The 15,406-nt window shown below is 34.2% G+C and overlaps 1 long non-coding RNA gene across 1 annotated transcript; it reads left to right on the forward strand.

Moving 5' to 3' along the window:
• The first annotated feature begins 8,711 nt into the window (after nt 1–8,711).
• On the forward strand, nt 8,712–10,989 carry LOC117212846. The gene is made up of 2 exons (XR_004488534.1): nt 8,712–9,821; nt 9,950–10,989. It is a non-coding gene; the product is annotated as an uncharacterized LOC117212846 (long non-coding RNA).
• The last annotated feature ends 4,417 nt before the right edge of the window (nt 10,990–15,406 follow it).

Below are 15,406 nucleotides of genomic sequence, written 5' to 3' on the forward strand. Positions count from 1 at the left end.
ATTTCGACTTCTTTTTTCGCGTAGAATCACCCCCTTTCCGCTTGTACCACCAGTTACCAACCACCCTGTATATGTAACGAAGAGAAGATAAAATATAATGTCGACAATAATCTTAATGATATCCTCGCATCAATTCCTGGACTCTGTGATTTGAAGATTAATGGAGAATTTTATACAATTAATTCTATTAATTCTATGAATTCTAATAATCCTATTAATTCCGTGAATTCTATTAATTCTATGAATTCTATGAATTCCATTGATTCTATTAATTTTATGAATTCAATTAATTCTATTAATGTTATTAATTCTATAAATCCTATTAATTCTATTAATCTTATGAATTCCATTAATTCTATGAATACTATTAATTCTATTAATTCTATTAATTCAATTAGTTCTATGAATTCTATTAATTCTATGAATACTATTAATTCTATGAATCCTATTAATTCTATGAATCCTATTAATTCTATGAATACTATTAATCCTATTAATTCTATGAATTTTATTAATCACCTTCATAATCATAGAATGTTCTATATCTAACGAAGAGAAGAACAGGTTTCGAATGTAAAAAGTTCAATCCCCTACAAAAAATTCTGTTAACGATTACTAATATTACTGGCGAAAAGATTATGCAATTTTGCAAGTAATTAAATTTTAAAAATTGCACAATTATATGGCGGCACATGTTTGGGTGTGTCAAATGTTCGACACCAAGAAGAGCATGGAAAAAGTTAGTGAATTACATTGAAGATACCATATAGGAAAAAGTGGAAGATAATATTGAACAAGAACGTGGAAGATAATCGTTTTGCATTGAATACAATACCAGATAAGATTCGCTGATAGCAACGTTGACGCGGCAGAATGGATTCAATCTGACGAATCATCTTCAATTGATCATGACATTAATGTTATATGTACTTCGAATAATGGATTGAAACACGAATATAGTGGTAATGATGATATTCTCCAAAGTTTTGAAGTATTTGACGTCTTAAAAATAGAGCTAAGGTGGTAGAAGGTACAAAAGGAATGTAACTCTACCGAATTAAATCCGATGAAAAAGTTGATTTAGCAGCTAAAACCACTTGGCATCCATAAATCTTTAATGGGATCATACTCAATTTCATTATTTGTATTGCTGTTATTAATAATTATGTTCTTTCTTGAAATATATAAGACAAAGATGTACTTGCTAAGATGAACACCTTTCTATTTAATTTCATTACTTTTATTGTCATTATTATAATCCATGTTTTTTCTTGAAATATATAAGACAAAGATGTACTTGCTAAGATGAACACCTTTCTATTTAATTTTATTACTTGTATTCTCATTATTATAATCCATGTTTTTTCTTGAAATATATAAGACAAAGATGTACTTGCTAAGATGAACACCTCTCTATTTAATTTCATTATTTGTATTACTATTATTAATATTTATATTGTTTCTTGAAATATATAAAACAAAGATGTACTTGCTAAGATGAACACCTTTCTATTTAATTTCATTGCTTTTATTTTCATTATTATAATCCATGTTCTTTCTTGAAATATATAAGACAAAGATGTACTTGCTAAGATGAACACCTTTCTATTTAATTTAATTGCTTTTATTTTCATTATTATAATCCATGTTCTTCCTTGAAATATATAAAACAAAGATGTACTTGCTAAAATGAACACCTTTCTATTTAATTTCATTACTTGTATTGTCATTATTATAATCCATGTTCTTTCTTGAAATATAAAAAACAAAGATAAACTTGCTAAGATAAACACCTTTCTATTTAATTTCATTATTCGTACTGTTATTATTAGTTTACATATCCTTTTCTGAAATACACAGAACATAAGATGAACGTCTTCCCATCTAATTTTATTATTTGTATTACTATTATTAACATGTACGTCCTTTTTCAGATACCTAGAACAAAGATGAACTTCTCCTTGAACATAAGGGAATTAACTGCCCTATCATCTAAAAATTCCTTTATCCGAACATCTTTATTCCCCCAATTAATTCAGATAACTGAGGTTCTACTGTGCCTATATTGACAAAGCTATCTCACCCAAGCACTTTGATTCATTCATTCTCTTTGTCCCATTCATACTGACTCCGACCTACTCCAAGACTAGTTGCCCTTTTATTATACCTTTGTCTGTTTGCTCAAAACTCTCCTTGATCTACTTTTTACTAGCCTATCTTTTTATTTCTCTTTCTCCTGCAGTCTCTCCAGCCATTCTACAATCCTTCTATCCCATCTTTCGCCTACTACGTCTTCTAGCCTGACACCTCTTTCGCTTTCGCTGCAGTCCTTTGTCACGTGCTCTGAACTCCATCCAACGAATCGAGTTAGCAGAGGTAAACAAACTCACGTGATTGGAACAGAAGCGTATTCGCAAGCTTCAGAGATACCGTGTCGTAAACCCGAAAGCTGGAAACTGGGCCCAAAGGTACATTTCCACGCGACAGTTCAATGTGACAGTACGTTTGCACATGGTACAAAGTGACGAAGCTCCTCTCTAGGAGGCAGACAGGCAGCAACACAATGTACTGTTCTAATTTTTAGCCTCGTGACTCCAAAGTCACGACTTAGAGTCCTACGACCTAAATTTGATGATATGATTTCCACACTCATGACATTAAATGATACGACATTTGTTGTGAATATTAGACTCTTTTTGTCATGACGTTGAGCTTGCTTCGTCTTACGCTGTCACAACAGCAACTATCGTGACTTTTACTGTCACATGGAGATCTGTGTGAACAATGACTCGTGTGAACCGGCTCCTCAGCTCAACTGCTGATCTCCTGCTTGCCTGACCACGTGCTTGGTAGGCGAATGCTTCGTTTCCCTCTACCAACTGCGGTCGTTGAGAGTACAACAGGCTCCTCCCAATCTATCCACGCACAGATCACACCTTCTATCCTCAGTATCTATTTCTCAATTTTTCCAAAATTCTACACTCTGCTTGTTCTGTTAACTCTCGGCCTCCTCTTTCTTTTCTTAGATAACCTGGCAGCCCCATCGTTCGGACATATTTGTACCTATCATTTTATTTCGAATATTTGTTACTAAATAGACGTAAAATATTCATACTAACTGAATAAATAATAAAAGAGCCATAATATTGTTTTTTTTTAACAATCGCGTAGCTGTTGCACTTGCACTTGGTGCCAACGTTTCCTGGACATCGCAGTCTGCTTCTTCAGCGCAGACCTGAAACTGAGGGTCCCTGGCCCCGTTGTTTCCATTTCTACCGAGCGACGTTCCGCTTGGCTGATCGAACTGATCAACCAACTCGCGAGTTCTAACTATCACAAAATCTAACCGGAAGCCGTTCAATTCGATCAGCCAATCGAATTGCAAGACCCGTAAAGTGCACTTGCAAATCGTACGGATGTGACACTCGTGGACCAAAATCATCTGACGATCACACGAGAGTTTGAAATCTGAAAATGTCGAACACGTTTCTACGTGTTTTCGTTTTCGTACTTTCGATAGCATTCTGTACGATAAACAGATTCTATGCGAATGTTTGGCGAGCTCGCTCTCGTACCACAAACTGTGCAGTTCTCAGCCATTTCAATGTCTCAGCGCAGCTCCTTCGCTTGCACTTTTTAAGCTTAGAAAGAAATAATAAACAGATATAATAGAAATTGCCTGTGTAACTCGTCCGCCAAGATATTTCTCCAGATTCTCAGATTTGAAATGACAAACTGGCCGCAAATACATTTAAAACAAAAAAGAGGGGAGAACTGTTTAATTGGAAAAAGGGGTGAAATTCAGAAGACCAATCAGAAGGAGGACCTTCTTCCATCTTAATTAAAGAGCGACGAGGAGAAGAGAAAGAGAAAGTTGGGGAAGAACGTTTGCCTGTAATTATCGTTCAAAAAGTACGCTTCGCTCGTAACAGCAAACCCTGTGATGTTTCGTGTTCAATCGGCTAATCGATCGCAGAAAATTACAGGTTTCTCGATAAAACACGTATGTCCATTTCCAACGATATCTCGCGTCTACAACTTTCGAAAGATAATATTTATTAAATAAAGCTGATAGAAATTCGTTTGTTTCTAACGAATGTTCGTCTCGTGTTTAAATAATCTTCGCTGAAGGAGATCTTCATGCTGAACACTTTACGCTGCGGAACTTAAAATTAAAATAAAATCGAAACGGAACGGTATGCTTGCAAAATCGTAAAAAGTTTGTCGATTTTACTAAAATTTCATGGTTAATCGACAGTGGGAAATCTTTTCGCGGCAACGCATCGATGTTGTTGTAAGTCGATCGAAATAATGTTGGCATTTTTATATGATAATTAAGAGGCAATAAAAATTAGATTAAATAATTAAAATAAAATTTTGCAGGCGATTTACAAGCAACCAGGTGAGTTAGTATTCACAGTGACATAATTCGATCAATATTTCGTGTAATTACACGAAGTGTGGGATGAAATAGTCGAGTAACGTGACTTTCAAGGGACACGTGCTTACAAATATCTGAATAATATTTCGCAAACATTTCGAACAACCTGTTGATTGGTATCGAAATATTCGAAAATTTTGCCATCAAATGGAAAGAAATTTCTAAACCTAAGCTCACGTTTCATAAATATACTTTGCTCGTTTCAAGCATTAAATTCATCGTCACTGTCTGAAAAGAAGCCTTCAAGTAATGAATTTCTTACTTAACGCTTTACTGACCGCTAGCGGTTCAACAGCATACGCACGTCCGACCGGCAACTTAGGCGCAGATTCTCCCTGGCGCCGACTCTGTTTCGCTTTAGACTCTCCAATACCATTCTTTTCGTTCATCGCGAACGCTACGTTTTTCAAATTGGTATAAAACTGTGGGAGCTTACAAAGCAACGCAACTGACGCAACCGAGCAAGGTGCCTTAGTACCAAATAACAAATTACTGTTCAAATAATGAAAAAGATAGTCGGCGACAAAAAGCCGATTAATAGGCTGTCGGTCAGTAAGCGTCGGCGACAAAAAGCCGATTAATAGGCTGTCGGTCGGTAAACGTCAGTGACAAAAAGTCGATTAATAGGCTATCGGTCGGTAAGCATCGGCGACAAACAACCGATTAATCGGCTATCGGTCGGTAAAGCGTTGATCATTGGCAAGCGTATGCGTGGAAAACATTCAACTGAAAATTAAAACCTCAACTGCGAGCCATAACACGGCTGAAATTCCTAGCCCGATCAATAAATCTGGCCGAATGACTGCGCAGAAATTCGCGTTTTCGCAAGAAGATGCGAAGCAGACTTAACAAAACTGAAATAATCAACACGCTTTGCTCGTTGCTCGAGCTTTCGGCAAGCCTCTGACCGGCTAAATAATCGAAATGTGAAACGTGAAATAACTATATCGAAGCTGACGTACAAATTTGAATATCTTTATTCATTGATATCTTCGCGCTGACAATTAAAAGGTCGCATACAGTTAACGTGGATCGGAATATCGATACAAACGCACCGGTTCCAAATCATCAGAAATTGTAAACACACTTACGTACTTGCACGTGTATCTGTGTCGATATCCCGAGCCCGGTGATTACCTATATTAAATATCTATCGTTAATTCTTCGAAACCAGCTGTCCATCGTTCAGACAGCTGTTTCTCTAAGTCTTGTTTTTACGTTTACATTCGAGAAAAGGAGCTCGATCTTGTCAAAGTTTGAAACGAAAGTACAAGTACTTAACATCGTTACGTAGACGATTAATCGACAAATTTGCTGACAGATCATTCGTTCTTTTAACTAGTTGTTGGATGATGCTTTATGGATGCAACAAATTTTGTAACACATATTCTTACGCAAAGAAATCATCATAAGAATTTCTTTTTTTTTTCTATTTTCTTAAAGTACCTTCTTACTCCCGTTGAGAATGGATCGATTATGGTAGTTAGAGTAATTTTTCTGATTTAACCTCGTTTTACGTTTTATATCCAGACGCCTGTAAAACGATTTCGTCGACACGCAAAATTTCTTCGAAATTGGTCGAAATTGTCAAGTGTCTCTGCAGTTGAATCCTCCATGTGTTCGATATATTTCGTTCGAAATATATTAATTTGAAATATTGTTTCACATTAACTCTGCACTAACACTAATTCTTTAAAAATTGTTAAAAAATTGTTTACAAATTGCCACTCTGCAAAGAACGTCGATACAATAAGAAAAAGAAGAAGAATATGGGGCAAGGTGGAACTGCCGTTTATTTTGCATCGCTGTGCTTCCTGAAATGCTGAAAGCAGACAGACGTTTGCACGACACCAATAAGTTACAGTGAGTTGATGGCGCCCCCATGCGTTCACCGACCATTTTTCTGTTTCTAACGATCCTGATCTTATCTTGTACCATCGTTTGAACATCAACAGGTAAGTGACAGTTCTCGATCGAATGTCTGGAATATTATCAAGTGAGCAATTGCTTGAGCTATTTAAACTATGAACGTTGTTCGTAAACGAATTAAGACATCGAGATAATTTTTTACATAAAATTTCTGTACTTCTGTAATTGTGATATACGTACAAAAGAAGGACAGAGCGACAAAGTGGAAACAATTGTACAAAAGAAATAGCTGCTATGGTAAAGCAGCTGCAGCCTTTGATGTTGTCAAAACCACATTGCACAGAGCCCCGGGTCTATCTCGAGAATATTCTCAACCAATAGAAGCCTTCCAAACTGTGTTTTCGCGGAAGTATTAGTATTTCGTTTAAAAGAAATGGAGAGCCTATTATTTGGTCTAACAACAACGAACACACCCAAATATTAGGTTGTTCCAAAAGTTTCTTTCGTTTAATAAGGAAATACTAGATGCACACCATTCTTTGTTTTATATTATTTTATTGAATTATAAGTAATCTGTTCTATTGGGACAAAATAATTCGATAAAAGAATATTATAAAACGAAAAATGTTGCACATTTATTTCCTTGGAAAAAGAAGGAAACCTTTGGAACAACAGGTGCGTCTCTTACAAGACACTGACACTGTCTTTAAAATTATTTTTTCTTTTTTTTTTTGCACTTTCCGTGTCAAGTTTCGAAAGTTTATTTCATGATATTTCCATAAACAGATATTGATAGTATGTGTATATTTTTTACAGATCAATTAATAAGATCAAAATATCAAGAAATAAATTTTGAGGCAATTTTTTCCTAGCGTTCCCGTGTCTCCCCAATCCTCTTGATTAAAGTGCCAAAAAAAAACTTTTGGTTATATTGCTCCTTAAACGTGATTTTCATTCCATGAAATATGACTTGAAACGTTTTCCTAACATTTCGTAGCGTTGTGAGATTTGAAATGCACACGGTAAATTAGGAAAATATTGATCGTGTAAGAAAGAATCATCCAACAAATATTCACATATTTTATTAGAAAAAACGACTTACGGAGTAATTATTGGTAGATTAGTGATATAATCAATCGTTAACTAAAAATATCTACACTCGTCTGGCTTTCAGAAATAAATGTAAGCATATAAAAATCGTCGTAAAGTCGAATTTAAAAAAAAAATACGGTCGTTTACGTTCGCGATTGTCAACTTAAAGAATAATATCGAAGAATTAAATAAGATAGGAACTCAAAATAACGCAGAAACATTTGAGTGTTTCGTTAGAGCGCGTTTAACAGAATTTTATACAGAAAATTCGCGGACATGTGAAACTTGTTCCGAATAAACGACGTTCGATCGGACAATCATTTAATCAAACACTTTATTAAGTATCGCGGTAAGAATTTTTCTCGGTTAATCAATTAACCAAAGAAACGATCAATTAGTTAGCTAAGCGATTTCATGGAGAATCGAGAAAGGAACTTTGTCGATCGATTTTTTAAACAATTTGCAGTTAAATTCGTTTGAACTTAATTCACATCCGTTACCTTCAACAATAAATAATTAATTCGTATACAAAGAAGGATTGACGTTTAATACGTTTCCATTTCTATTCTGACAAACTCATAGAAGCTTAATTATTTATTGTTTACAATTATGTGGAATACAAAACGTTTTACTCGTCGACACTTCGCAGTTTCGAACATAATGTTTTCTATAAATTACGTTCGCAAAATAACGTAGAAAAATACACGCAGCTTCTGCGTCTCGCAGCGATAAACAAAACGTTACATCGAACTGCAAAACATCCATACAGTTGTTGCTCTCTGTTCTTATCTCGTAGTTCAATCTGTACAGATAATTGCTCGTCTTAATTCTTCAATTATTCAGCAATTACTTAGTAAAATATTGTACGACACATTCTTCGAATATCCACCTTTCTGTTACGATCGTAACAAATCGTAAAGATTCAGAGTGTTTGTGCTACAAGTAAATGGGCAATGATCAACTCTCAAAGAGACAACACTAGAAATGCAATGAAAAATGCACTTATTAGTACTTTAATAAGCTAATACTTATCTCCTATTTATCACGTATCCGTTTACGAAGTTAGACAGAAAGTAATAAAATAATACTACGATGAAAGCTACAATGTCATACTTTAAAATAAATTACACAGTTTCAAGCAAATTAACTGATTTAGGACATCCACAGTGGTTTTCTGAATTCATCGTAGTTGATCTCTTAGAATTATCGATGATTTTATATACTGTTTACGTTTCGTTCACTGGGTATTCTGAAACCTAGTATTTCAGGTTATGTGCACATTCTTTATGGACTAATCGGTGCCTCTGACCGGCCAATGAGAACCGTCTTCTGGTCACCCGGTCCCGACTGGACCAATGAGAACGGCCTTCCAATGATTGGCTAATCAGAGATACCGCTTTTACCATAGCAAGTACAAAACATAACCTAAAGCGGTGAGTTTCAGGGTAAGCCTAGAGAAGTTCTTAAATGTCGGCTCACAAAGTAATATACAGTGTAAGTCAGTTGACATGACAGTCATGAGTCATGTGACAACTACGACAAAGGTCGTAGTAGACCAAAGGATACAGTACACCAAAATAAGAAGGAATTTCGAATTGCAGCTTAATTTGCAACACTAGGCATTGCTTAGATCGACAATTTCCTGGCGAATGTTCGTGCTGGTCTTATTTCCTGACCAGCTCGCTTTCCAGATCTGAATCCATTCGATTATTAGTTCTGAGACGTTAGAAATCTTTTGTTCATAAAACTTCAAACGACAGTGCTGAAATTCTTCGTCAGCGTGACGACCAAAGTTGCCGACAAATTCGCGTAAACATTTGGGACAATTTCGACGATATATGACGCGATGCATTCATGCTTCTATGTGAGCTGTATCTCTGATCACTTGGAGCAATTGGTCTGAACATAGGTAAGCGACCATTACAATATAAAAGAAGCTGTCACTCGAAAACGAGATCATATCAGGTATATACGTTCACGCGGACTTTTCTTCTTATTTTAGTGTGCTGAAGCAGTCGCTGCTGCATTAATACACCCTGTGAACAGCTACATACATATGTATGTGGCCAATGTTCTCAGTATGCCTAGCAATGTGATCTTTGATCTTACGAAGTCTACCGGCGCTCGCTGTATAACATACAACTGCTGCATATGTAACATAATTGTATAACGTGTTACACAGAAGTGTTGTGTAACGCGTCTTTTTTTAAGGCGTTATACAACTTTGCTGTACAAAGGTCCAATAGCACGCAAGCATGAGCTGATTCTCTATGAAAAAGTAAGAAGGAAACGTGGATAAAAATACATAGAACGGTGGCTAAAGCGGAATATCCTCAATAGGAAGGAAAAGGAGGCAGCCAATTGCAAGTGGAAAATGCAGAAAAGGAAAGAAATCGTTTGGTAGAGGAAAAAGGAAAAGGTGTTCTACGTAATTTAAAAATAGCCGCTTTAAAATACTCATTAAAAGATTGCTAGTAGAAACTACTGTTACTCCAAAACAAAATCATATCGAGCATATATTTACATAAACTTTTCTTCTTATTTTAGCGTGCTAAATCAGCTTCTGCCGCGCTTCACACATGTTCTGACTCATCCTGCGTAACACGATTGATAAGCAACTACGATGAATTCAAAGCAAGCTACACGTTTAGATAAAAAATTATTCGTTTACAAGCACATACATGTTCCTTTTTTGAAATTAAAATTAACCGTACATACAAGGAATAGTTGATTTCGGCAGATACACCGCAATTATCTGTCTAGACAGACTCCTAAGTACAAAATTGTATTTTCATTTGTCATTCACATTAGTATAGCGAAGAAAGGAAAGGAATCGATTATTCAGTCGTTCATGTGAATAGTTATGAATCATTCTTATTTTTATATACCTACACTATGTCACTCGGGACAGTTTATAATAATAGATTCTAATAAATAAATTTCCTTAGATTAAAGCGTGAAAAATTTCTACATCAGAAGCGAGAAAATCCGAAGAAAATCCACTCGGAGTGTATTTCCTCTATGTACATGCAATGTTTTGTTCTGAATGAGAAAATACATAAAAAATTTCAATTCCAATTCCTTCATTTCTCTTCACTTCATATTGTTCACTCCTTGTAGAAATTTTAGAAATAACCTCAATACAAATACGAGCGCGTAATTTACGGAATTCTTTAATTTCTTTAATTATTCGAACGAATTCGTTTCATAGATTTCTTGCAAAAAAAAAAGGTCAATTTCGCATTTTTGAAAAATATTTCTATCTGGAATGTCACATTGCCGTTAAAATGATTTTTGTACCCGATAATTTCCCATTTGAATCTCCACAGAAATTGAACGTGATAATTCCCGTGTTTATTGAACAAGACTTTCCCTTTTATTTTCGTTTTGCAAAAAATCTATAAACCCGTTTGTTATTCGTGTTTCTCGTAAAAATTCTACAATCTAATTTTTATGACTTTTCGGTAAAAACTTTTGCATCTAATGTTTGCAATTTTTTGCAAAAATCTGGGATTACAATATTTGCAACGACTCCTGCAAAATTGTCAAAGGCTTAAAATTTAATATTCAGCGTTCCCCTCTGAATACGTAGTTGCAAAAAAATTGCAATTCTAACTTTCTTCAGTTTCTTTGCGAATGTTCTAAAATCTAAATGTTCTTAATCTTCCTGCAAGACACTTCTCCCTAGTTCTCCCTCTAAAGTCATACATTTTTGCAGAAACCTGACAAACATTTGAACGTAGTAGTCTTCATTAATTTCTTTATTATTAAGAATAAAGAATATTATTAATAGTAATAATAGTATCATTAATTTCTTTATCAGTAGCATCCTCTATTTTCCGGAGAAACATACTTCTTCCTTTTTCAAAAATTCCCTAAACTACCAAAAATCCCAGTTTTTCCCTCGCTTCTCGTTATATTCATCGCGTGACTTTAGTAAAAATTAGTAGCCCCAATTGCTTCTCCTTTCGATACTCAAAAATCTCCGCATACCATGTGCTCGAATGTTTTTCCAAAAAGAACTCTGAACAATAACAATGTTCTGCTTCAATGTTTACATTAAAAATCGCTGAAAAAAGTTGCGAGGAGATTTAATGTTTTGCAAAGAAGCGCAACAATGTACACTTTCTGCAAAAGCAATTTCCGATAATATTTGTCAGAATGTTTCTCGTGAAAATGTCTGCAATTAGGATTTTTCGCTTTCACACGAAACTTGTCTCACTTTTTGTTGAAAGAAAGTGAAAAGGACTTCACCCAAGTAGATTTGCAAAAAACGTTGCATCATGTGATTTGTATTACTTTGGATTCTCGTTCGGCGACTTAATTTTCACTGAAATTAGCAACCGGCCTCTTATCCAACGCATAAAGCAATAATATACAGCTCGGCTATCAGCCAGGTAATTTTTACTTTACTTTTAGATAAATATCAATAGATAGGTATCTTATTTAATAGTGCTTTATCTCATATTAAAATGGTTCATATCAACTTGTTTTTTTTTTCTTTTTAGAAGTTATATTCAAATGAAATATATATTTGAATAAACGAAAACCATAGCAAGACTGATAATTCAAGGGAAATATTTACACGTCTAATTTAAAGCTAATTATGATATTCCTTCAAATCGTACTAAACTATAAGTACGATTTACGACGATAAAGAATGAAATTAGAAATTTCATTAAGATGAAAATATTTCAGTAGATTGTATTTGTAATTGAAATCCATTGTATAATCAAGGAAGAGAGAGAAAGAGAGAGAGAGAGGGAGGGAGAGAGGGAGATGTTTCCCATAATTGAAAGACCTGAATTTTAAATTAAAACTCGAAATGTAATTACACATCTTTCACGAAAAAATTACTCCGTTATATTTATTGGGTTTTTACCCATTCCACATAATTAATAACTAAAGTGAATCATTAACAAATGACGAGAAATATAAATCGTGATTTAAATTACAAATCTTCTGGATTAATTTAATTGAAGATTCTTTTCACAGAAAGTAACCTAATTTCCAATAGTAGCAATTAATAATAGTCATTTTCAATGCTCTATGTTCGTATTCTGTCTCTCATTAGAAAATCGCGAACCTAATCGGCAAATGCAATCTATATTTTCGTAATTCGATCATATTTATCATCCTAACTTCGCTAAATATAAAAACTAATTGGAACGAGAGGAGTAATTAAGACTAAGAAAAAAAACAAAGAAAAAAGAAATCACATTTCCAATCGAACGTTTAACAAACACAGGACTCACAGCATTATTCGATCTATTAATTGTTTTCGTACAATTCGCGTAACACGTTTGATTAAAAGTAGCTGTAAAAATCACATTATCGATAATTTCATGTAAAAATTAAAGAAGAAAAAAAACACATAATTATAGAAAATTGCACGAAAGTTGCATATATCCCTATGCTTTCACTTTAATACTGATGCACTAACTACACTTACGCTCGAAAGATTGCACTATCGACTACCTCACCTTTACAGTTATAAAAATCACTATTAAAAAATATAGTGAAATACTGGTCGTTTGAGTACGCTATCGAGTAGAAAATTCCTTACGTTAGATACAAGAGTGATAGACGTACATATTTTAAAGAAGAAGAAGAAGAAGAGATAGGAAAGAACGAAGAGATATAAGATTAATTTTTAATACGTAATATTCGTAATTAGTAAGTTGTACGGTCGCAATTTCAGTGAACTATACTTCTCTTACCTACGAAATTCTTCATACAGTAATTCTCATTCTCGTATTGCAAAATTTATCTGTTCGTTTAGTATATCACCTAGTTTCACCTTTAGTTTCTCTTTCCCCTTGGTTCTACACTTTGTGTCAAAAAAAGAAAATAATAATAAACGTGCGTTATACATTCAACGAATCTACTATAAGCCTGCTGCCTTTTTACAATAAGCTTGGCCATTTGGTCTTTCAAATTTTCCAAATTTTCCAGCAAACCATCAGCATTTGCATCGATCAGTTAACCAATCCGAGAGCTCATCAGACTGTTCTCGGAATTGTCAGGTAAAGCTATCCAAAAACGCTATGTACAAATTTGTATTCTCAACCCTTTGCACTCCTGTGTCGAGTGTGACTCGACATCAGCAGCTCCGTTGTCGAGTGTCAGTCGACATTCTTTCAGTGCCACCTTTTTTTTTTTGTGAAACGTGCAAAAGAAAAGGAGGATTACATCCTGGAAATTGTTTCAAGATATATCATACACTTAAATGCCAGTTTTGTTCACATTATTGTTGTATTTTCTAATTTTTAAGTGAATTTCTTTCTTCCTTTATTTATTTAAATTGCCTTAGTTTTTAGTTAAAGTAAATAAAACACTTAAAAGCGTTAGCAGATGCTGCTAACGAAATTGAAATGAAATTCTGAGTGCAAAGGGTTAAAGATCAAGCACACTCGACTATCGTCGTTTAATCAGTTGCTTCTTATCGAACACACGGTAGAACCTGCAGCACCCTAACATCCATGCAAATATTTTCATCCAAATGCAAAAATTATGCAAATATCCGTCCAATAATTTACCTACTGCGTGTTCAGTAACCAACGATATCGTCAGTCCAATTTGTCGAATGTTCACGTACAAACAAATCGTAAAGACTCGAGGATGATATAAATGAAAAAAGAAAAAAAAATCAAAAGTAACTCGAATGCTCTACTTTCAAAAGTATTGTTCCATGAATTTATATATATATGAGTATACAGGAAAGTGATATGAAATTGTAGACAGGATGTATAACAGTGAAGGACAGAAGTATTGTTCATGGACTAATACTTTTGAAAGTAGAGTATACTTGAACAATACATGGAACAATACTTTTGAAAGTATATATATAAGTATACAGGAAAGTGATACGAAATTGTAGACAGGATGTATAATAGTGAAGGTCAGAAGTATTGTTCATAGAACGATACATGGAACAATACTTTTGAAAGTATATATATAAGTATACAGGAAAGTGATATGAAATTGTAGGCAGGATGTATAATAGTGAAGGTCAGAAGTATTGTTCATAGAACGATACATGGAACAATACTTTTGAACGTATATATATAAGTATACAGGAAAGTGATATGAAATTGCAGGCAGGATGTATAATAATGAAGGATAGAACTATTGTTCATGGAACAATACTTTTGACAGTAGAGTATACTGGAACAATACATGGAACAATACTTCTGAAAGTATATATATAAGTATACAGGAAATTGATATGAAATTGTAGACAGGATGTATAATAGTGAAGGTCAGAACTATTGTTCATGGAACAATACTTTTGACAGTAGAGTATACTGGAACAATACATGGAACAATACTATTGAAAGTATATATGTAAGTATACAGGAAAGTGATATAAAATTGTAGACAGGATGTATAATAGTGAAGGTCAGAAGTATTGTTTATAGAACAATACTTTTAATAGTAGGGTATACTGGAACAATACATGGAACAATGCTTTTGAAAGTATATATATAAATATACAGGAAAGTGATATGATATTGTAGACAGGATGTATAATAGTGAAGGATAGAACTATCGTTCATGGAACAATACTTTTGATAGTAGAGTATACTGGAACAATACTTTTGAAAGTATATATATAAGTATACAGGAAAGTGATATGAAATTGTTATATATATGTTAAAGTCAGGTTGGCATTTTGGGGCGTTCTATGAACCTTTACTTACTTTATCGTCGCGAATGTAGCTAATATTTATCAGTACGAATGTGAGCACTACAAGAGGCTATGAGTAATGACGATAGGATGATGGTGACAACGAATTCAGGTTCGATAACGAATCCACGGTCCATGGGAGGACAAGTATCAACGTAATACTCGATTCGGGTAACTTCTCGATAACTCAATCAGCAATTCGTCCAACGACTAACTAACAAACTAACTCTCCCTTAATCCAAAAGAAACTGCCCTTATATACTCCTGTCCCCATTTCTCGGGTCAATCTTTGTTTTTAAGGAGAGCCATATAAT

Source organism: Bombus bifarius, unplaced genomic scaffold (assembly GCF_011952205.1).
Source record: "Bombus bifarius isolate JDL3187 unplaced genomic scaffold, Bbif_JDL3187 scf7180000008401, whole genome shotgun sequence".
Classification (NCBI taxonomy): domain Eukaryota; kingdom Metazoa; phylum Arthropoda; class Insecta; order Hymenoptera; family Apidae; genus Bombus; species Bombus bifarius.